Source organism: Aphelocoma coerulescens, chromosome 1A (assembly GCF_041296385.1).
Source record: "Aphelocoma coerulescens isolate FSJ_1873_10779 chromosome 1A, UR_Acoe_1.0, whole genome shotgun sequence".
Taxonomy (NCBI): Eukaryota; Metazoa; Chordata; class Aves; order Passeriformes; family Corvidae; genus Aphelocoma; species Aphelocoma coerulescens.
Genome location: NC_091014.1, coordinates 64,120,066 through 64,143,567, shown reverse-complemented (window position 1 = coordinate 64,143,567; position 23,502 = coordinate 64,120,066). Strand labels below are relative to the sequence as shown.

Genomic DNA, 23,502 nt, shown 5'->3' with positions numbered 1-23,502 from the left:
AATGAAAGGCTCTTTAACTTCCACCATTCATTTCCCCTTCCTGGCTGCTCCTGCGAACAGGGAGCGTGTTGTGTCAGCGCACGTTTTCCTTCTCCAAACTTAAATTCATAAGCGCTCCCGTCTGGCTTTGTAGCTCGACAATGCAGCGATTGTGATTTATGTGGGTTTCGGGGGGCAAGACAACGGGTGTCCCGATTGTCCGTCAGCGACTTTCCGAAGTGGGGTGATGTCTGGGGCACGGCGGGGAAGGGATGCGGGGCCCCCCGCGCCCCGCCATGGGGCGGCAGCCGGGAGAGCAGCCGAGGGCACCGCGGGCGGGCCACCGTGCTGGACGTGTGATGGGGATGTCCCGTTAGGCAAAAAAAACACTCGCTAAATCAATATTAAATGGAAGCGTGCCAGCTCTGCACGGGAGGTGCCGCTGATCTGCAGCAACGTCGTGAAAAAAAAAAAAAAAAAGGAAAAAAACCCAACCAAAACACTTTCTCCCGGTGTGACGGCTTTTATGTGCTCGGTGCCCGTTTCCAGTGGGGAAACACCGTCCCTGGGAAGCGCGACCGGGGGGCAGGGAGCCAGGGACCCGCGGCCGCGGAAGCCAGCCCTTCGCCTTGTCCCCGTGCCCACGGGCGCTACTGCATGCATTTGGAGGCAGCAGATGTTTTAACAGCCTCCGTGTAGAGATTACCGAGTGCCATATGTTAAATACCACCCTTCCTCCGGAAAAAAAAGAAAAAAACCAAAACCACCAAAAAACCCGACATTCCCCCCTCTTAAAAAAAAAAGCGTAAAAAATAATAACAAAAAATAATACAACAGCAAAACCCACCCTTTTCGCACTCGCTCCCCTTCTTTAGCTGAGCTGCCTCACCCTTTTTAAAGCATAAATAATTAAATCAAACATCGCGGGGATGTGCGCGCAGCCCCGGGCGGGCGCTCCCGCGGAGCTGCCGCCGCGGCCGCGGGGGAACCGCGCTCCCGGGACAGCCGCTCCTCCTTCCTAGCCCTGCAGCCCCGAGGGAAGGGGGCTGTGCTGCTTCCAACCCCACCGCAGCCGCCGGGTGGCAACACCGCCGGCATTATTTAGGTCTTGGGACACTTCTGCAGGGCACCCAAGTCGGTGTCACGGCTCCTCACCACGAACCCGACGCGCGGTTATCGTGTAATCGATAATATGTAATGATATTTTATTGGGCTCTGTTGGAGACTGCTGCAAAGCTCTTGGGGTTTTTTAATAAATCCTAAATTCGTCATCACTCCTCTTTATTTGATTTCTTTTCCCAGCAAATCCCAGAGAACCATCAGGAAGGTGTTTCGGGGACAGGATGGGCTCCAGCTTTGCAGAGCAATAGACACGGTGTGAGTGCGCCCGGCAGCCGCGGGGTTTTTGTTTGTTTAAATGGCATAAGTATTCCTTTGCAGTGCTTGAAACCTGAAGGCTGGAGTGTGAAACATGAGAATCTGAAAGTGAAACCGACTGGAAGCCAAAAAAGAATCGGATGAACGTGTTTCCACTGTCCAAGCTGAGGAAAGCCCTGAAAGCAAACAAACACCATGAATAATAAAATGTGCAATAGATTTGAAATAAAATTATTCCGGCTTCAGTCACTGGAAATAGTCTATCTTAGTGGTTTGGAGTTTTTAAAATATATCTGGTTTTTAGCCATTTAAAGGTATATTACAGAATTCCATGCTGTAAATTCAACAGGAAAAACATGATAAAAAATATCTTTTATTTCCTCTTGGTTTTGATTAAAGACTAGGAAAGGATTTGAATAGCACAGGATCTGCTGTGTATCACCCATGTATTTTCAAGGAGTATTTTAAATGTACAGGTAGTTTTCAACTCTAAATAACTGTAGGGTAGCAGCTTTATGATTAACATCCATATCCAACAACATAAGTACCGAGCAGGTGAAACATACCCTGTAATAAAACTATTCTTACCTTTAAAGGGTGATTTTATGCAGGCTCAATAGTTAACAGCATTAACTATTGTGTTCTGTGATTGATTAACATATTTTTAATAATTGCTCCTTTCTGTTTCGTGCAAAGTTTCTTCTTTAACCTTTCTCATTCCTTAGTTTAAGCTTTTTCAGAGCAGTAATTAGAAACTGTGTTTGTGCAAAGAATGCACGACTCCAGTCAGATTTCTTTATTAGGTGGGATGGGAAAGGAGTAAAAAAAAAGCTGGTCATGTACCTGGGACTGATGTCTTATGCTGGAAGACTCGATAAATTCATCACATTTAGCCCAAAGAATTCCCAGGTTGACATTACTGCCTTATCTGGAGCACCGCGTCCTTTGCAGCCGCCGCGCTCCTCTCCTGGGGGGGCAGGGTGATAAGGCTGTGTTCATTTACTCGAACAAGGAACAGGGAACAGGTGCCTCCCACGCACCAGGAAGTCAATGGAAAATGACATTTTTTACCCTGGCATGCAGAACTGTACAGAAACACCATCATTCTTTTCTTGGGTTTGGGTTTTTTCTTTTTGCTTTTGGAGCCGATATTTGAAAGAGCAAGCACGATTCTGATAAATTACAGGTATGAACCACTGATATCTATTTCATCATTAATAATATGGTAGAATCTGAAGGTGACAATCCCCCCTCCCTTTTTTTTCCTTTTCTCCTCACTGCCTATGAATCAGCTTCCTTTTCTGCTTAAAACAGCTTTGCTGTTAACCTCTTGCATTCCCTACCTGCTGGCATGTTTGTACCAGTCCTTAGTTCAAGAGTGGCTTCAACATAAATGCATGAGTTTTTTTTTCTCTTTTCAGACTGTTAGCAGAGATCAATAAAAGACTTTCTGCTCCCAAACCTTCAGCTGAGCTCCAATTTTTAGAGCGTCTTGCTGTGACATAGCTTCCTTCCTTCCTTCAAAAGCAATGCTCAGACTTTTCTCTGTGGTCTCTCAGGTGGTTCTGCTCTAACTAAAACAAATGTGGAGCTTCAATTCCATTTTATTTGCTTTCTGTCTACACTGAGGCAAAGATTTTATATTTCATACACATGTGTAGCATGCCCAGATCTGTACAAACAGGGAACAGGAAAGGAAGATGTTAAGAGGAAATTGCTCCTTTTATGGGGATTTGGGAAGGGCATATCTTAGTTGTCTTAACAGTGCTGTGAACTGCTAAATAATCACGGTATTTACTCCCAGGAGAGCAGCTGTATTTGAAAGGTAAGTGCATTGATTCTGTTAATCTGCAGTGAGAGAATTATCCTGCCACAGGTTCCCACACTGAATAGTTTGCTGAAACATATGAGGCATATATTGTCTGGCAAAGAACGAGATATTTTATATGGAGCTTCATCAAGGTGGGATTTTGGTTTGGAAGCCATGTGAATGACTGTGGGAGGGGGATAAGCTGAACCTCTCATTGTGTGCAAATGTGTAGAGAACATCCAAATTCTGAAAACAGGAGGATTTTTAAAGGGAAGAACAACTTGTCTTGTTACCTCTCTCTGTGAAAGCAGCAAAAATTGTCCATGAAGAAATATTTGGCTCTCAACCAGTATTTTGGATGCCCCTTTTGCATTCCAGGGACAATCTCTAGATCTGTTGACTTTTGTCTTCTTAACATGATCAGACAAACAAACAGAATAAACTTTTATTGCCTGACAAAGAGACAAACACATAAAACCCTCAAAACAATAGTATCACAAAATAAAATGGTGTAAATAAATTCTCTCTACGGATGTAAATTATTTTACTTGTTAATTTCCTCTTCCAAAACTGCTGAATTAAAAGCTGTTCCCATGGATAAACTGTCAGGATATTTTACTATTCAGCTCTGTGTCAATTACACCTACACCTGGGAAAATTAATTGCTTTTAAAATATTAATAGCCTAAAATAGTACATTGCATATAATATTAATGACCACCTGAACGCAGTGCTATCATTTGCTTCTTTTTTCTCTCCTCTTTTGGGAATGCAGCATTTTAATCCCATAACGGAAACACCAGTGTGCTCCAAAACTATGCATTTTATAGTGGTCAGATTGAAGCATTTTGAAAGGTGTTGCTCCTCCTCACAGTGGCACTTACAGCCAGAGCCTTCAGTCACTGGCCAGGTGCCACATGGCTTTTGAATAAATGGCTTTATTGAGAATTCAGACAGCGTGGGCAGTGAGAAAACCCTGTCACCCATGAGCTACTCAGCATCCCTGGCTTCCCCAAATCGTTCTGCTCAGCACTGCTGCCCGTGGTGAGGCTTTGCTGGGCATTTGAGTGAGTGATGGGCAAACAGGAGCTCAGGGACTGTCCCTCTGTGCAGGGGGGTGACAAACATCTTTGTTCCAAGCTCAGCCCTCAGCTATTTCAGATCTCAGCTCGCAGCATTTACACGCAGGCAGGTTTTGGCTGACTGAGGTGTCTTGCTAGGCATGATCAAAGTCACGTCTGCTTTGTCTGAGTTCCATCCAAAGTCTGAGGAGGTTCTTGTTTGGTCTGGGCAAAGCTCCTGATGTGGGTGAGAAGGTCGTTTGGGCAGAGACAGGAAGGCTGGTGAAGTGATAGCTGCCCTCCTGGTGAAGAAATTCTCACAGGTGTCTGTGAAATCCACTGCTGCTGCCCCTGGAGAGCTCCCAAATCTCCTCCATCACTCCACTGGGGCAGAACACTTCAGCAGCAGCTGGGCAGTGGTGAGCGATTTCTCAGGGGCTGCGTCTCTCCAGGGGGGTCTGAGGAAATGTCCTCCCCTCTCTGCAGCTCTGCTACCTCACCTTGGCAGCACCTGGCTTTTTACTCTCAGCTAAGAAACCCTCTTGCTCCACTGCTGTTTTCCCTGAATCTGGAGCTGGAGTTAACAGACAGACACAACTTCCTGTGCACGACCTTATGCTGCCTTCCAGATGTTTTACTGCATGTAAATATACACAGGTCTGAGGGAAACATTGCTCCTATAAAGAGTTAGGTTGGAAGACATCTAGTCCAGTCCACTGCTCACAGCAGGGCCACCTTCCAAGCTGGATTGGGTTGCTCAGGGCCTTGTGCAGCCAAAGTATCCAAGGATGAGGATCCCATAGTCTCTCTGGGTAATGCCTCAGTGCTGCACCAGCATCAGATGGAAGAACCTTGTAAAGAACCTTTGTTAAGAAAGGTTAAGAACTTCTGCTTCTCTGTTAAGAATCCTTGTGCCTGGTCAGAGTTTGCCTGGCTGTAATTCTTGTCCATCCCCTTGAAGTCTCCTGAGTATCTGAAAAGCAGAAGGAAGCAGTGGTGGGTGCTTGCTGGCCACTGGCATAATTCCATATACATAACTCAGGATGCAGGATCTGTAGTGTTGCTTTTATAGGTGAACGGAAATTGCCTTAGTAACTAAAAAAATCACTAACACATGTCCCACACTGCTCTCCTTCATTAAAACCTCCAGATCTCCTCCACTGCTCCTCCCTTGGCTCTGTTCTTGGTCCTTCCTCATCCCTAGTGGTGGAAATCTGTACCCCAAGCAAAACTGTTGTGCTGTTGCCTCATTTCTCTGTGTGCTGAAACTCTCACCTGGGCTTTCACCTCATCCTGACATGGCAATAACCTCTTGGAGCAGGTTCCTGGGGTGATGTTGGTAGCTCCTCATGCTGTCCTTCAGCTCCTCCCGAGGTACTGTCTGCTGGCTGGGTTGGGGCCCTTTTGCCTGAGCGGGTTCTCATGCCCAGACATGGACTGTTTCTTTTTTGGGTTTCAAATTTTTATTTAGAAGGCTCATTGATGCCAGTCACCATCCTCAAAAGAGAACCTTCCCACAGGTCAGGAAAGCACCATTTCTGTTTTACAAATATCTGAGGCTCTGTGCTGTAGGGCAATGTCTTACATGAGCTCCATGGCAGATCGTGAAGTGGCACTGCCTTTCCAGTGTAACAGCGGTTCCTGGACAGAAACTCCTCCCTCATCAGAGAGGAAGGTTCGTTTTACAGATGATTTCCACGCTTGTGTTCTAGCACCACCTTCTCTTGTGCCCCATCTTACAAATATTGCCCTGGAAGGAAGGGAGGGCAACTGGTTTCTCTGTCTATGAATAGATGGACTATTAGAGACTGTTGGCACCTGAATGGGCTTGTTATCTTCAGATAACAAAGGAATTGCTCCATCCTAGAGAAGGTCAGGTTATGCAGATTCTCTGGGGATTGAGGGACAAGCATTCCCTTAGAAGCAGGGCTAAGAAGCCATTTGCAAGGAAAGCTTGGGAAGGTAAAAAATCAAGAAGGGAACACACCTCTGCAGAAGAGAATCTGTTTTAATGAGTCAAGTACCTGTGAAAGGGAGCTACAGAAGAAAGGCTTCAATTTGATGTGATGTCCAGGAATGAAATAAGGTTGTCCTAAGAGGATTTGGAAAGGGGCTGGCAAAGGACAGTGAAGAACCAGAGGCAGGGAAATGCAGATAGGCTCTGCTGTTGCATTATTTGGCTCTATAGATTTTCTTGCACATCTCAAGTAAAGCGTGATTATTTTTACAAACATTACACAATTGCTCTGCTATGTATTTTAATAGTTATTTATCCCTGAGGTGGTAAATTATAAAGTAGACGGCCTGCAAGGGTGGGATGCAAACAGAAATATGAGTTGGAACTCCTGAAGAGCTGGGAAAGCCAGTACTAATCTCTGTTGCTGGCTGTGGGGTCTCAGGAAAGAGGACTCAAGGGAGGAGCTGTGTCCTGAGAACACACTTAGAAAACTCCTGTTCCTGGGATCTGTTTGGTTTAAAGCAGCATAAAAACCATCTGCCATGTCCCACACACAACCCTGTTATGAATAATCAAAATATTATATGTAGGGTTTTGAAAGGACTCAGCAGGTTTGGGGGACAGAGGTTTGGGGGAAAGAGGTTTGGGGTTTTTTTTCATTTTGTCCTTTTTCCTGTGAAAGTCAGGGACACATTGATATCTGCTGACTCCAGCACTTAGAAGATGGTTCAGAGATGAATTTCCAAACCCTGATGGGAATCAGAGCATATGTCCAGAAAAGCATCAGATACCCAGAGAAAGTTAGAAGAAGTAATTTGGTTTATCTTGGGAGCTGAATAGTAATTATAATGTTTGCTGACAACTTTCTGATGCTTATTGTAACTGTAGCTTTTTTTTTCTCCCCTCACACCACAGAAACAGCATATTCTTGTCATGCAGCTGTTGCTTACTGTGTCTTCCTTCTGCTTTGGGTGGATTTTCCCATGTTCATATCCGTAGCTTTTGAGTCCTTCTGTCAGTGAACAGCTGCAGGCTGATACTAGATAGAGCTGGATTTTTTTCTGTGTTCACACACAAGCAGGCTTGTGAACAAAAGATTTTTAAGGGAGCTGATAAATGAACAAGGTCTTTTGGACGATGCAATGTTGCTAACAGTGCGGACAATGGAAATCCTTGTACTTGTCCTCACTGAAAGCCAAGGAAGACATAACTCAAGCTGCTTTATCTGTGAGCCTCCAAGCTTTTCCCTACAGGCTCCAGAGAGGATGTTCCCTAATGGACTCATCTTTCATGTGACAGAAAGGGAAATACTATCTCCCAGCCTAATGCTTGCCTTTCTATCTGCCATTTGACTTGGATGTGGCCTTCTGAGGAGAGCCCCTGTTTTTAGAGCTTCAGGGAGGATCGGGCCTTTCCCCGGAGTTCCAGATGGGGCATGTGCATATCCCAGAGCTTCCCTGTGCCTCCAAGGGAAGCAGATACACTTCTCTGGATGGATGTCCATCTCAGCCCTGCTCTGATGCTGGACTCTGTGCACTTTGCCAGCTGTTCAGCTGCTGGGCCCAGCCAGGCACAGTGGCTGCCATTGTGTCCCGAGGGGATGGGAATTGGAGCGTGTGTGGGGAAGTTGAATGTACATTTGTCCTGTTCCTGCAGCTCTCTCACGTTTCCTTTGGGTTCTGCCTGAGGACCCTGGGGACAGCAGCTTTATTTGTTTGTTTTTCCTGTGTCCTTAGCTTCTTTTTCCATTCTTGAAGTAATTATTCCACTTATATGAAAAAAAAAACATTTGCAAATCAGCAGCAACTGAGCCATTTGGCTGCCACCATCCAGTGTCCACTCTTGCACACAGGGAGACAAGGGGGACACAAGGATCACACAGAGACAGATCCTAGTGCAATGGGAAAGGGCACCACGGGGAATTCTCTGGCCATCTCACCCCAAGGAAAGTACAGAAGTTTTTTGAGGAGGAAAAGGAGAGGCCAGGGTGTTCAGCAATGGCTTTGGCACAGAGCTGGCCACCCTTTGCCCCCTCTGCCAAGGGGCTTTGCCAGCATGGACATTTGTGTGTGGAGTGTGGGCTCAGGATGGGGGAGGCAAATACAGACAGATGGACAAGGGAGGGTAGAAGGGTTATGGCCAGCTCTGCTCCCTGTGTCACAGCTGCTTGGGACACTGCCAGGGTGGGCTCTGGGGTAAGCAGGGGGAGAGGCAGGGGGAGCACCAGACCCAGGCCTGATGCTGGAACACAAAAAGAAAGCAATAAAAAAAATTTGAGAATTACTGGAGACGAAATACAGGGCTAGGTGTATCCTTGGGCTGAACTGGTTCAGCTGTGTCCGATTGTTTTCCCACTTTGCTTCATCTGTCTCTTGTCTTAGGTGCAGCATTGCAAGGTTAAAAGATTGGGCCATTGATTTGTGTTTGAGCACAGTCAGACACCTGAGGAAACACTGTCCGTGTGCCAGCAAGGAGATCCAGGCTCATCTCCACTTCTCTTAGGGCAGCCCCAGTGTTACACACCTGTGGTGAAATATGTGAAGGCTTCCATGGCATTCTCCCTCCTACAGGTGGTAGAAGGGCCAAGTGAAAGCATGACATGATTTTTAACAGCTTTAGACAGTGCAGCCTGCCCTGGGTAAATGTCAGCCTGCCCAGACACACTGCTTTGTTGGGGTAGGTCTGTGGGCACTGTGGCCTTGTGGAGGAGAGTCAGACTTGTGGAAGGTTTATCCTGTGGTCACCTGGTAAAAATGCAATAGTCTGGCTGAGTTAGCTCTTACATGAATTGCCACAAAGCCAGAGTGCCAGCTTCTGCTCTGGAAAAGTTATTCCCTGTCTTCATCCCATCAGTGAGATCAGCACCTGTAACTGAGTGGGTTGAGGAAAAGAAACGTGAAGGGGCAAGTGGTATTTGGGACACAACTGGTCCACTTTTGGCACTTTCCAACAAATGTGTACTTTTCCCTGTACTAGTCTTTGCACAAGAAGGTGCTGAGCCTTTTCACCATCCCACAGACCCTTCCATGCTGCTCTTGTCTCCCTTGGCCCCTACAAAGACTTGGCAATGGCAACGCCCCCGGTGTCCTGTGATTGCTGCTCAGCATGCTGGATGGTCCCAGCTCATTTCTTCCCTGGGCTCCCTGCCCTCCACTGCAGCCCCACCTGCTGCCCCTCATTGTCCTGCTGCCTGTGTGGCCAGGCACACAATGGGAGCCTGGGCTGTGGTTTCCAGCCCCACAGGGACAGAGCTCTCCAGGCAGTGTGGATGAAGTGTCATCCTAAGAGTGGGGTCTCATGCTGGGGACATGTTGCTCGCCCTACCGAATTGCAAATATGCTTCCTCTGACACTGAGAATGGAGGAAGGAGTTCCTTGGAAGCTTTTTGTTTTCTATTCCTACTAATTATGGCTTAATATACTGTGATGGAAGCATGGATGGAGTGTGAGGGGAAGGAAGCATATGGGACCTCAGGCACAGAAGGAACAGGGCCAGAGAAGAAAAGTCAGAGGAACAAGAGGAAGCTTTTCTTGGGGGAGAGAAGGGGGAGAGAGTAAAATGTGTCCGTTGTGTGAAAAGTGGAGACCTGCAGGAAAAAGCAGGGCTTAAACTGTGCCTAGGGTGCTGTGCCAGCAGGAGCTAAGCTCCAGCAGTGGGGACTGATGGAAAATGACAGCTGCAGTTTAAGTCAGGGAGGCTTCAGGGCCATCTCCCATCGCATTTTGACAGGCTACAGCGTGGTACTGGCCCACAGATACTGCACCATCTCAGCTGGCACAAAGGGGAATTAAGAAATCTGGCAGTAATCTGAGCAAACCCAGGAGCTGAGGTGAAGGAACACGTATCAGAGACAACCCAACTGCTATAGAGGCTTTTAGTTAAAGACTTAGAGAAAACAATGTGTTTTGGAGAGATTGCTCACACAGTGACTTAGTATTTTGCACTGAGGAATTATTACTATCTATAAAAACTTTTTAATGGGGACAGTACTTTGTAAACAAGAGAAACAAAAATTTTTCTCTAAAAACTAGCATGGGATTAGAAGGGATCACCTTCCTCTTAGAAGGGATCACCTTCCTCCCCAAGGCAAGTCCTTTGCAAATCACAGGCTGCTGAGCAAAGGTGCTGAGCACAGTGGGGTTCATCCACCATTGATTTCCAACAACCCATCAGAGCTCAGAAAATTTTTCAGCTTTCCATAAGAAAATCCTTCATGAAAACCCCCCAAAAAAGGCATGGGAGAACAGTGTCATGGGAAAGTGATCAAGGATTTTGCTGAGATGGTCTGCTCCTGCACTAACAGGGAGTTTTACTTCACTGCTGTTCCTTAAAAGTGGTTCTTCATCAAACAACTTCCAAACTTTCTAGTTTGTTGGTTTTGTTTGTTTGTTTGTTTTGTTTGTTGTTTTGTGGTGTTTTGTTGGTTTATTTTTTCCCCACAAAGAATTAACCCAGCAGAAATATTCAGAAAAAAGTGACAAATAAAAAGTTTTCAGTGCCAAGCAGAGCTGGAGGGGAAGTTTCTGATGAGGTGGAAAGGGAAAGGCTGTTTGCAAGTCTCTTGGAGAGCAGTAGGAACAGTATGCACTGAGTATCAGAATATTCTGAGCTAGAAAGGACCCACAAGGATCATCAAAGTCCAACCAGGTAGCATGGGAATTGCTGGCAAGAATAAAAAATGAGACTTTCTTGTACCAGGCATGTAGACAATCATATCAGTAATATCATATTAGTATTTGTTATCACAAAGATAAAAGGGTGAATACAAGGAGAGAAGGACAGATCAGACAGTTTTCATTAGAAAATAGCAATCCTTCAAAATGTTCTTTTGTAACCTGGTTTCAGTTTATCTGAGATCCCATAGAGGAGAACTCAGGAAAAGGCCCAGTCTCATTTTTAAAATAAAATAGTATAATTTTTCTCTTTGAAAAAAACTCTTTCAATGAGACTTTCTACTTTCTAAATCTGTGTGACCCTTTCCTCAAAGAAAATCTGAACATGAACTAAATCCTCAGGACTGTTCTGAAGTACTTTACCATTGCTGATGAAATTTTTGTCTGTGGAGAAATGTGGAATTTTTAGTCTCCTCTCTTCTTGAAGCTGAGCTGAATTTGGGCTTCCAAAATCCTTTTGTGTGAGTGGAATCTACACACAGCTGCTGGATATGTTTCATTAAGAGCCCTTGGAGCATCCATGAGTCCTAAGAAGATCAAAGATGCATCATGGGGGAAAGTTGTGGAAAGATGTGGGGAATAGATGAGCTCAGTCAAGGTGCTGAGCAATCTGGTCTCAGTTCAGCACAGCTTTTAGCAGCTTAGTTTCATTCTCAGTGACTCAGTAACAATTTACATGCCCGAAGTTAAGCACCTGCCCAGGGATTTTGCTGGATTGCACCCCTGGGATGAGGTCTGCTTTTAACTCACCACTTCCAGACCCTTGTCCTCCTCAGTTTTGCTGCTCTAGTCCAGATCCCCACCTGATTGTTCTCCCACCCCTTATTTTCCACGTCCCAGCAGAAACTCCCAAATACCTCTGCCTTTTCTTTTTTTTTTTTTTTTTTTTTTTTTTTTTAAATTCCACTTGTGTTTGTATTTATTTCCAATTTATTATCAGCTGTAACTTTCGTTCATGCACACATCATCCATCCATTCTTGAATGCAATTTAATGCACCGGAACTAACACTGATCATTTTCACACCTCGGGAATGAAACAAACAAAGCCTTTCCAATATGATTCATTGGGTTTTGTCATTTCCCTTTGTTTCTGTTCTTCCAGCCTGTTTGCTGCCCACATGTTAGTTGTTTTGGTTTGTTTTTTTCTCAAGCCAATTTGGACTAATTTCTCCACTGTTAGTTTCATAGGACACAGGATCAAATATCTTGGTAAAATCCAAGTACATTGTATCCTCTTGTATTCCCTTCACCCCCTAATTGTGTAATCCATCCACAAATTAATCAAAGTTATCTGGCAAAAACCAGTTTTCTGAATCTCTTGCTGCCTATTCCTCATGATTCACTTACCCTGGAGATATCTAAAGATGTTCCACCCCCATCCTGCCACACCATCGTTGCTTCCATGCTGTATTTTGGATAGAAGCTGGACTTATGGGATGAGGGAGGCCACCCTGTGTTATGCTGGGCTGTCCTGGGAAGAAGGAATGCTGCTGGGAAGGGTGTGTTCCTGGAGGCACAACCAGATGAAACAGTTCCCTGCCAAATGAGCAGTGACTGGGAGTGCTTTCACATGGTGTCATCCTTAGTCCGTGGTCCAAAGGGCGCTTTGAAAAGAGTAGGCACCAACTCTTAAGCAGTGAGAGGAAAGCAAACAAAATCACCGATTTCTTGGACATTTTGGGTGTCTCACTAATGATCTGAAATGTCCCAGCTATCAGTCATTTGGATAGGCTGACAGTCTGCTGTTTAAATTCTTACACCTTGGAAAATTCTGGATATCTCATCCAAGGCCCCAGGGCAGCATGGGAGGGGGGGATTCTGCCCTTCTGCCCTGCTCTGCTGAGACCCCCCTGCAGGGCTGCATCCAGCCCTGGGCCCAGCACAGGAAGGACAGGGAATTGCTGGAGCCAGTCCAGAGGAGGCCACAAAGTTGATAAGGGGACTGGAACACCTCCCCTATGGAAACAGGCTGAGAAAGTTCACCCTGGAGAAGGTTGTATGGAGACCTCATAGAAACCTTCTGGTGTCTGAAGGGACCTTTTCATCAGGAACAGCAGTGACAGGAACTTTCACACTAATGGAGAGCAGGTTTAGATTTGATATGAGGAAGAAATTGTTCCCTGGGAGGGTGCTAAGGCCCTGGCACAGGTTGCCCAGAGAAGCTGTGGCTGCCCCATCCCTGGCAGTGTCCAAGGCCAGTCTGGACAGGGCTTGGAGAAACCTGGGATAGTGGAAGGTTGGAATTTGATGATCTTTAAGGTCCCTTCCAACCCAAGTCATTCCATGCTTCTTTGGAAGTAGGTGTGTTGGAGTGACCAGGCTCTGAGTTATCCCTCACTTTAAAGGGCTTTTTAGGAAAAGGGCCACTGCAGGGGGAGGAAGGACATCCTTGTAAGCCCATGATGGAGATACATGTGTTTGAATCAAAAGGGTGAATGTACAGTGCTGCAAGTGCTGAGGAACAGAAAAGATTACATGGAAGGAGAGAATGAACTTTAACAAGGAGCTACTGCAACAAAAAACAACCCAAGCAGTAAAATGAGAGTTTGAAAATAATAAATATATATTTTTTTAATAGCTAAATTTTTGTTGGTTTTCAAATTGGGGTCAGGGGTGTGATATAAAACCATCTGGGAGAGGAAACAATGAAAACCAAAACTAGATGATCATATATCTGGCATTTTGTACCATGAGTTTTCTCCATGTGTGTGGGTGCTCCAACAGAGCTACTAGCATTGCATACTTGAGAGCGATTCAATGACCACAAAATATTTCTTCTATTCCAGCGGGAAAAAAAAAAAAAAAATCTTGCTGAGATTTTCAAAACTCTCTGAATCTTTCCAGCAGGCTTCCCAGCACTGCTGTGTTTCAGGTGAGTGTGATTTTGAGATATGCTTTGACTGGCAGAGACTCCACATGAAACTGTGGAGCATGTTGGCTTCCTGGGAAGGGGAGTTGAAGTCCTGAGCCTGCCATCTCTCTCAGACCAGGAATCCCAGCCATATAGTGGAGTTTTCCCTTTAAGCAAGGTGGCAGGAGAGCAGGGATGAATGGCCTGTAGTGATGAAGTAGCTTGTGAGCTCCTCCACTGCCACTTCCCAGGAAGCAGCATTCTGGCACCACTGAAAAGGGCTGATGGGTACTGAGCCAGCTCAAAATGAAACATGCCTTTGCTTACCTGCTCCTAAAAGCCCCACCTGGACACACTGTTGGCTGCTCAGTGAAAGCTGATACACAATCAATACCTTGTAGCCTAAGTTTGCCTTTCATGGACGGGTTGTACCACTCAACCGATAGATACAAGATATTTTCTGGGAAAAGTCACTGTAAACAGAGCTATACTTCTCCATCTCATTTTGGGGATACATATTTCATACTCTTAGGAACTCATGGACACTCACAGGTTTCTGTAGAAAATACATTTGTAGAGTTTTTACTGCACTTCCTCTACACTTTTACCAAATTGAGGTGTTTATGCACCACAATCGGATTAGATACACACCTAAACCAATCTCCCCATGACCCAATTCAACCTGGCTAAATCCATTTCACTCTTTTGGAGAGTCTTGGGTTTATTTGTCTTCTTGAGGCTGCCTGGTTGTTTCTCCAGGAGGGAATGGGAATAGACTGGGCTTAGGCTTTGTGTTTGCTTTCTGCCCAAGGAAGAGCTTTGTGTGCTTCAGAAGACCCAAAGCTCTGTTGCCAAAACACGTTTCTTCTTCATCTCCAGTTTGGTTCATTAGCACAGTCTCTAAGGATAAACCACTGGATTTCCAGCATGCCTTTCCCCTGTTCATTGCCAGCACTAAGGTAAATATATTTTAACCTTTGTTGGTTTTCTTTTTCTTTGTCAGTGATCAACCAGCACTTGCAGGAATTTCAGAGAAAGCAAGACAACAATTGATCTGAAACTTTCTGGTTCCGCCTGACATTATGCTCTACCTGCAGAGCACCTGAAGCAGGTGACACAAGAATGACCCCAGAGAGGGAGACTCCAAGCCCTCCTTGGGCAGCTGTTCCAGGTCTCTGCCATCCTCAGCATATAGAAATTCTTCCTCACGCTGAGGTGGAACTTCCTGTGTTTAGTTTATGGCCATTGCTCCTTGTCCTGTCACTGGGCACCGCTGAAAAGAGCCTGGCACCATCTCGACGCCCACTTTCGAGACACTTGTGTGTATTGATGTGATCCCCTCTCATTCTTCCCTTGTGCCAGTGGTGAAATTCCTGTGTCAGGAAGGGAGCCAGCCCCAAGGCCTGACCCAGCAGGAAGCTGTTCAGTTGTTTCAGATGGACTACTTTGGCAGCAGTTTAGGTCATTTGTGTCCTGTGTCCCCCAGATGAGTTCCTTGGGAGGTCATCTGAGCTCCAGAGCTTGTAGCACACAGACCTTGGCAGGCAGGCCCGGTGCAGCAGAGGCCTTTCCCTGCCTCCAAGCTGTGCTGGTCCTGAGGGCTTTCCTGAGACAGGTTAATGAAGCACCTCTGCATGTGAGCTGTGAAATTACAGCCTTTTAGAAACCCAGCTAACCCTTTAACAGCCCCAGTGCCCTGTGGAAAACCCCAAAGCATTTGGCTGATGGGTGTTTGCCTTGAGCTTGTAGCTGAAAGGAGAGGAAGGGCAGATGGCGGCTCCACATCCCAGGGTAAGTTGGGGCAGAGCGGTTGGGCAGGCCAGGCCTGCACTGCCCCTGCCTTTTGGGTCTTTTGGGGCTGGTGTTCATTGCATCCCTCCTTGCTGCACAGCCCTGCATTAATCTATTGCACTGTGGCTCCTGAAGGCAACATACTGCTAATATTAAAAATAAAAATAAATCCATGCATCCATCCTGGTGTTTTATACCCAGGGAAATGCCTCTGCGGCCAGACTGAGTGGCACTGAAACTGCACCACAGCTGTGAGGAGACATGTGTCCTGCTGCCCTTTCCAAGCACCCAGGGATAACAGGCACTTGTGCACGGTCTGTGTGTGTGCTGGATGGCCCAGGGCAGTTTCCATGGCTCTTTGTGTGCAGTAGGTGTCATTAAGAACTCAGCCTTTGCCACCCTGCCTCGCCTGGAGCACTGGGTGGTTACAGCTCCCAGGTGCAGTGGGATCAGGAGTGGCCTTGGTGTGATGGACTTAACTTTTCTTTCTGCTCCAGAAAGGAGCAGAAAGATTTGGAGGGAGATGTGGATGTCCTTTGTCTGGTTAGAGATACTGGTCATGAAATGTGTTGCATCAAAGTGTCCGTGCCAGCCTGAGACATCAAATCTGATTGGAAAATATTTTCTATGAATGTTTTATCCCAGCTTTTACTTCTACCGCCTTAACAGTGGGGATGGGGGAAGTGAAAGAATGGTGAAAGTGCAAGGATCTTACAGGGCAGGGTAGACCAGCCTGTTTCTTCCCTCATTTTTTCTTTAAAACATGGCTTTTCCCACTGTCAGGTTACCTACAAGACTAGCAATCCAAACCTGCTCAGTGTTTGTGTAGGCTGACTCAAGAAGCGTGTTAAAAACCAGTGTGGTGGCAGCTACAAGTCTGAGTCAGAAAAATTGGTAAAATCCAGTATTAAGACATAAACTGAGCATTGCACATCTTCCTCCATATAACAGATCTGAACTGTCTTTGGACAGCTGCAAATTCAGATGAGCCTGATCCTTTCCCCTCTTCATGACGGGGGGAGGAGAGGGCTGTGCTGATCTTTTCTCTCTGGGCGCAAGGGAATGGCTTAAAGCTGCATCAGGGGAGCTTTGGGCTGGATGTCAGGGAAATTTTCTTCCCTGAGAAGGTGATCTGGCAGTGAAAGCTCCCCAAGGAAGGGGCACCAAGCCTGATGGTGTGCAAGGAGCACTTGTACAACATTCTTTGATACATGGGTTAATTTTTAAGCTGTCCTATGTGAAGTCTAGTTGGACTTGATGATCCTCATAGGTCCCTTCCAGCTCAGGATATTCTGTGCAGTTGAGTCCACTTTGAATAACCAAACATTTCACCCAGAAAGAACTAAGGTGTGCAGTGGAGTTTGTTGTGGCTGACTCAAAAATTGCTTATCTCCACATAAACCCCAGCTGTTGGGATATCAAACAGTAAGAAATGGGTCCAGAGTGTTCACTACAGCTTTGCCATCTTTCCTTGCACTGATAACAGTCTTGTTTCCAGGGTGGATTAATTTCTCACCCATTCTTTCTACGGAGGGCATGGAGATTACAGAACCATCTTCTCATTATTAGTAATTACTACTAATTTCATAACTAGTAGAGATAGAGAGAAAAATCCTCATTCTGAGTAACATATGCATAAAGAGGACTAAAAAGATGAAATTTGGGTGACGAAGACTACAATTCTTGTTTTTCATGGGTGAGACACAAGGCAAGAAAATCAGTTGATTTCTCCCCTTCCCAAAATCATATGGATAGTGGATGATTTTTTTACTAATGGCCTTGGATGCCTAACCAGACTTCTGAAAGGTTGGCAGAGTCCAAACTTCCCTCAGGCTCTTAGTCCTTTGTCTGAAAAATGTGTTTTGAAGAATTTCCAACCTAATTTTTATATGTCTCCATATTTCTTTTTTTTTTTTTTTTGTACTTCATTAACCACCGTGAAATGCTCAGGTGGGACAATAACAGCAAAAGAACCAAAATTGTCAACTTTTGTCAACGTCAGAGCTCTCAAATATAGAAAGAGTCCTAAAAATCTGCAGAAAGTTGGAACACGGTTAAAAGCCAGACACAATATCTGAGTTGCCACCTGGAAAAGCAATCAGGAATGTGGCTTTCTGTGGGCAAATCCAGCTCCCTCTGCTCAAGTACATGAAAGCAGCACCTTGAAATTACTCCAAAGCTATAGTGATGTCATGAAAACAGAACATAAATTCCTTGGTTAATCTAGGTGGTCAATTGGTGTGAGATTTCATGTAAGCTTAGTTTTAATGCCCTTTGACATTTGTTTTGCAGTTTGGATTTTTTTGAGGGTTTTTTCCTTCTTCTCTTAAGGCTCTTACAGAAAATCTTTGAAATCAGATGCTGTGTGAAATTCAACCCTTCTGGGTTTAAATTTATATATCCATCTATATATGGATTTTTTTTTTTTTGGTGGACTACATCTATACAGAAATACATAGTAAATTAAAAAAGGTAATTGTCCTGGATGCTGAGTTTTTATGGTTTAACAGCTGATTTAAAACTGAAATTGGATTTCCTTCCACTTCCAGCCATTATCCATGGCGTAACTAAGCAACACCACCCTCATGTTATTGATGGGGCTGAGTGCACACAGATCTTGCTGACTGGGATAGGTATAACTACACCTCTCTTTAACTGGTAAGCCTTGGGTTTCACAGCACTGATTTCCTGCTGATGCTGCTGGTGCTGTAGTTGCAGAAGCATTGATCTGGACCTCTTTGGAGGTGTGTTCTTCATTCTGATCTGTGCCTTTTCTGGCAAAGCCTCCCTTTTTTTTTTTTCTTACATGTCTCTTCCTCAAAACTTCATTTTCACTGTTTCCAAAACTACATTTCTGAGTACAATTTACTCCTGCTGCAGAAGTAGCAGAGCTGGAGGAAGAAAACCAACCTAATAAAGGTTTGAACATCAAATGGGGCAGAATTAAGGCTGATGTGGCTGTAAATGTTTCTCAGATGGGCAAAGGAGCTGGTGAAGGGTCTGGAGCACAAATCTTATGAGAGGAAGCTGAGGCAGCTGGGGAGGCTCAGCCTGGAGAAAAGGAGGCTCAAGGGGAACCTTCTCACTCTCCACAACTCCCTGACAGGAGGGGCAGCCAGGTGGGGGTCAGGCTCTGCTCCCAGGCAACCAGTGACAGGACAAGAATAAATGACCCTAAGTTGCACCAGGGGAGGTTTGGACTGGATACTAGGAAAAATTTCTTTACTGAAAGGGTTGTCAGGCACTGGAACAGGCTGCCTGGGGAAGTGGTGGGATCACTGTCCCTGGAAGTGTTCAAAACTGTGTGAATGTGGCACTTGGAGACATGGTTTAGTGGTTAACATGGTGGTGGCTGGCTTAATGTTTGGACTCAATGACCTTTTTGATTTTTTCCAATCTTAATGATTCTGTGATTCTTTGGACCTCAGTGTTGACATGGCAGGAGCTGCCATGAATGTGGAGATGGCAGCAGCGGCTCTAGCTAAAGCAGGTAGGGCTGTCTTGGGAGAGCTGGGAAGATGGGAAGGGAATTAATTGATGCTTCCAAGCAAGTCATGGAGCACCACTGGCTTTGTTGGTAGCTGTGGGAGGGGAGGAGTAAGTGTGAATTGATGGCCTGAAGATGCATTTCCACTGTGGATTTGGGCTGGAGCTATTCTGCTCCACCTCAAGTTCCCTCAACAGTGTTTGGCAGGCAGATTAAAAAATTAACTTTAAAGACTGTGGAGGGATGTCAGTCAAAGGTGCTAAAGAAAAGCCATGTGCTGCTTCCTGAGAGTGAGAATGGATATCCAAGTGTGACCACAAAGCCTTGGCATTGCAAGGGTTTGAGAACTGTGCCTCTCCCCCAGGAAAGAGCAGTTAGGGAAATTTAATTGTGTATCTGCTTGCACTGGAGTCAGTGGTGGCATTCCCAGGCTCAGCAACTGCTTATGTACTGTCGACTGATATCCAGAATTCATCTTCAAGGACCTGCCTTAAAAGAGGGAAGGATGTAGACACTCTACTAAATATCAGTGGGATCCACAGAAGAGGTCAAGCTAAGACAAAACACACTCCCAGGATAAGGTCTATCTGTCTGAAATTCTGACCTGAGTTTTCTAAGCCCAGTAAATGGATGCTAATGCAAAATTCCATGCTGGCTAAATGGATTTCAGTTCATTTTCTGCTATGAAAGCATTTTGATTTTTACAATAGCTGTCACTCCCAATATAATACAGAAATAGTTTAGTAATATAGGCCTTAAAACACTAGTCTGATAAATATTTATGTTACTTATTTTAAGTTAAAAGCTTGGTTATGAATTGTTTTCATTCCAGCAGTGTAAACATCCTTCTAGAGTCTGCACCATAATGTTGAGATTGAAGTTGCTTTCCCTATTTGCCTTCTCTTATTTTATCAGTGCAAAAATATTCCTTAGTGGAGTCTGATAAAAGTATTTCACTGTACAAATGCCCTTCTTTTCTGTACAATACAGAAGGGAAAAATAATGTTAGGTACTTTTTTGCAGTCAGCAAAAAAGCATCAGTTCTTTGTCAGATTTCAGTTTAGTTTAAACAGAAATTGGAATACATGAACATAAAACACAGGCCTTCTGTGCAAGGGGAATTTCCTAGTGATAAATGGATTTTTGGCTATTGTTTAGTTAATGTTTTATGCTTATTTGATAATGGAAAGCTTTATAAAATGAGAAACAAAAGCTATTTAAGGTGTGTGAAGTGAGGTACCAGCACAAATAGCCTCAGCCCTGAACTGACAAGCAGTAATAGATAAATAACTGGATATGGGGTTTGAACTGGAATCCCAGCCATATTCTTGTGGTGAAAGGGAGGGATTTGAATGAAGGCAGCAGAATACAAGCCTCCCCAATATCATCAGAGTCTGAAGTGGCTGTAGAAATTCAGGCAGTCATTTAATAAAAACACCTCTTTTACTATGGAGGCTGTAAATTATACAAGCCTGTCAAGTTACAGCTCTGCCTTTGTGCCCAGCATGATTGTAATGTTCTCAGTCCATAATTTAGAAAAGGATTAAAGTTCTCCAATGCTCTGCTGTTTTTACAATGTTTTGGTGATAATAAGATTACCTCAGCCTCCCTCTCTCATGTGAAAATGTCTCTAAAAAGACATACCATATTTGAAGGTGGGGTTTTCTCACACACAGATGCATATATTTGAGAGGGAGAAAATACATGACAGTGGTGTCTGGCATCAAACTCTTATTGTGGGGCTGGAGATGCCTCATTACTCACGGATGCTGAAGGCATGCAGCTGATGTATGGATTTGCCCTGTACAAGTGCTACTGAGTCTTTAAGGTCATGTCAGCAAGGTTTCTGTTTATTAAAGAAAACGTTTCAAAAAGAGTTTTTAAAAAGCTCATGAAACAGCAGAGCTTTTAGAGGACCTATTCCTTGGAGAGCCAAGTTTCTTTAATTATCAAGGAGAATTACTGGATAAACCTCAGGAGGACAAAAATACTACCAGTGTTGTCTGTCAGAAAGTAAGAGCAAAATAGATTTTCTACCTGAATTAAATCATGCTTTTAGAAGCCTGGTGTCAGTGGGTATTCTGGAGATGGCAGAAAATTACACATGCTCTGCTGGTGGTCTGGAAATTCCCTATTTTCAGCTGCAGGAAGCTCTGAATTCTCTATCATCTCCCTCAGCACATCAGGTCTTCAGTTTGCCACTGGGCTTGGAACTTGGCTGCTGTGCCTTTTAGGGTGAGGAGGTATCTTATTTTTGAAAAAAATGGGAAAATATTCCACTGACAAGTTTGTGGTTTGGGTTTTTTTTCAAAGATGGCACCCAGATATTTGGCAGAGGTCCTGTGGAGGACAGATTAGGCAGCAAAAGTGCTGGAGACTCAGGCAAAGAAGCATCGAAGACAAAAATTTGTCATATGCTGCTTCAGTATACCTCTGATTACCTCTACCACATACCAGACATATTTAGGTTTCAATTTCCTTGCAAAAACTCGTGTTAATAGCATTTGCTTGAATTATTTAAGAAAAGGAGAGGATTCTAGAAGACATCAAAGAAGACATCAAAGCCAGAGTCTTCAGCTACAGTCAGAGCCTACAGCCTGTATTATAGAAGGAAAAAAGGGCCACAAAAAAAGACATTAAGTTCTTTGTCTTCTAAGACCCAGGACCAGGCAGCTCCCCTGAAGTCAATCATTATTTCAGCTATGAATGACCCCATAACGTCATTCTGTCAGGAAGGCTTGACCGTCATCCATGGACATCTTGATCATGCCTCCCTTTCCCTTCACCCTGCTGCTGTGAGGAGGAACTGAACAACATGAGCAAGCTGCCTCAGAGGAGGGTTAGGGTGGATATCAGGAAAAGGTCCTTCCCCCAGAGGGTGGTGGGGCACTGAATAGGCTCCCCAGGGAATGGTCACAGCCCCAAGGCTGCCAGAGCTCCAGGAGTGTTTGGACAGTGCTCTCAGGGATGCACAGGGTGGGACTGTTGGGGTGTCTGTGCAGGGCCAGGAGTTGGGTTTGACAATCCTTCCAACTCAGCATATTCTGTGATTCTATAATTCTGTGAATGTGGCCACCTGTATTCCCCAGAACCACCTCCAGGCTGGATCATGTAGATAAATGTGGTATCACTGGCCTGTCGTCAGACATAATTTCACCCCCCAAATCCCCTAGTCCTCTCCTCTGGTGTGGAGCAGCCAGTTCTCAGAGCTGGGCAAATGCCCACTTCAGCTGTGCTGTCCTGGCTGTTCACTGCACTTTATGTGCAGATGCTGGGAAAAGCTGAGGTCTTCAGTGGACCATGACGGAACTGGACAAGCTGGAAACTGTGCCCACCACCTGGAAAAATTCTTCCATGAGTACTTCAGATACCTCACATACTCAAAACACCAGTGTCTGCCTCTAGAGCTGGGAATCTCTGGTGGCCGTGGAGAGGCCCGGAAAGAAAACAGGGATCACAGGATGGGTCAGGTTGGAAGGGACCACAGGGAGGTATGGTCTCACCTCCCTGCTCCAGCAGGGCCATCCCAGAGCACAGGGCACAGGATTGTGTCCAGATGGTTCTGGAATATCCCCAGTGAGGGAGACTCCACACACTCTCTGGACATTCTGTTCAGGACTCGGTCACTGCGCAGGACAGAAGTTTTTCCTCCTGTCCAGGTGGAACTCCCTGGGATCAGTCCCTGCCCGTTCCTCTGGTGCCATTGCTGGGCCCCCCGGAGCAGAGCCTGGGCCCTGCTCAGAGCCCTCCCTGCACACAGGGACACACAGGGCTGAGGGCCCCTCTCAGCTGGGGCTCCTCTCCAGGCTGAACAGCCCCAGCTCCCTCAGCCTTTCCCTGTCAGGGATGCTCCAGGCCCTAAATCATCTCCACAACCTCTGCTGGCCCCTCTCCAGGAGCTCCCTGTTCCTCCTGTGCTGAGGCCAGGACTGAACACAGCACTCCAGATGTGCCTCCCAGGGCTGGGCAGAGGGGCAGGATCACTCCCTGACCTGCTGGCACTGCTCTTCCCAGTGCTCCCCAGGACACCCCTGGCCTTCTTGTCCCTCAGGTCACTGCTGGCTCATGGACAGCCTGTTGTCCCCCAGGACCTCCAGGTCCTTCTCATCAGAGCTGCTTCCCTTCAGTCCTGTGCTATGTGCTCTGGAATGTCCCTGCTTGAGCAGGGTTGTGGGACCCGATGACTCCTGTGGTCCCTTCCAACCTCAACCTGTCTGTGATTCTGTGTGAAGGGAGGCTGAAGGCACTGGGTTTGTTCTACCTGGGCAAGACTCAGGTGGGTCAGTGCAGACTTCTACTGGCTAAAGGGGAAATTTAGAAAAGGCAGAACTGGATTCTCCTCAGAGGTGCATGGAGAAGGGACCAGAGGCAAGGGGCACATGTTGCAACAAGAAAAATTCTGACTTTTGATTGGGAAAAATTCTCCCCTGTGTGAGTGGTGCAGGACAGAAGCAGGAGCCTAGGGAAGATGAGGGATACCCACACTTGGAAAACGTCCAAGCTTGACTGGATAAGG

The 23,502-nt window shown here is 45.6% G+C and overlaps 1 long non-coding RNA gene across 2 annotated transcripts in view; it reads left to right on the top strand.

The window, feature by feature from the left end:
- The first annotated feature begins 2,449 nt into the window (after window positions 1-2,449).
- LOC138104743 (uncharacterized) overlaps window positions 2,450-23,502 on the top strand; it is a 59,358-nt gene continuing 38,305 nt past the window's right edge. Inside the window, exon 1 of one of the 2 annotated variants that reach the window (XR_011148256.1) lies at window positions 2,450-2,542. This is a non-coding gene — a long non-coding RNA (uncharacterized lncRNA). Of the gene's footprint in view, window positions 2,543-14,586; window positions 14,668-23,502 lie in introns of those variants that run through there. The other variant, XR_011148257.1, reaches the window with a different exon arrangement.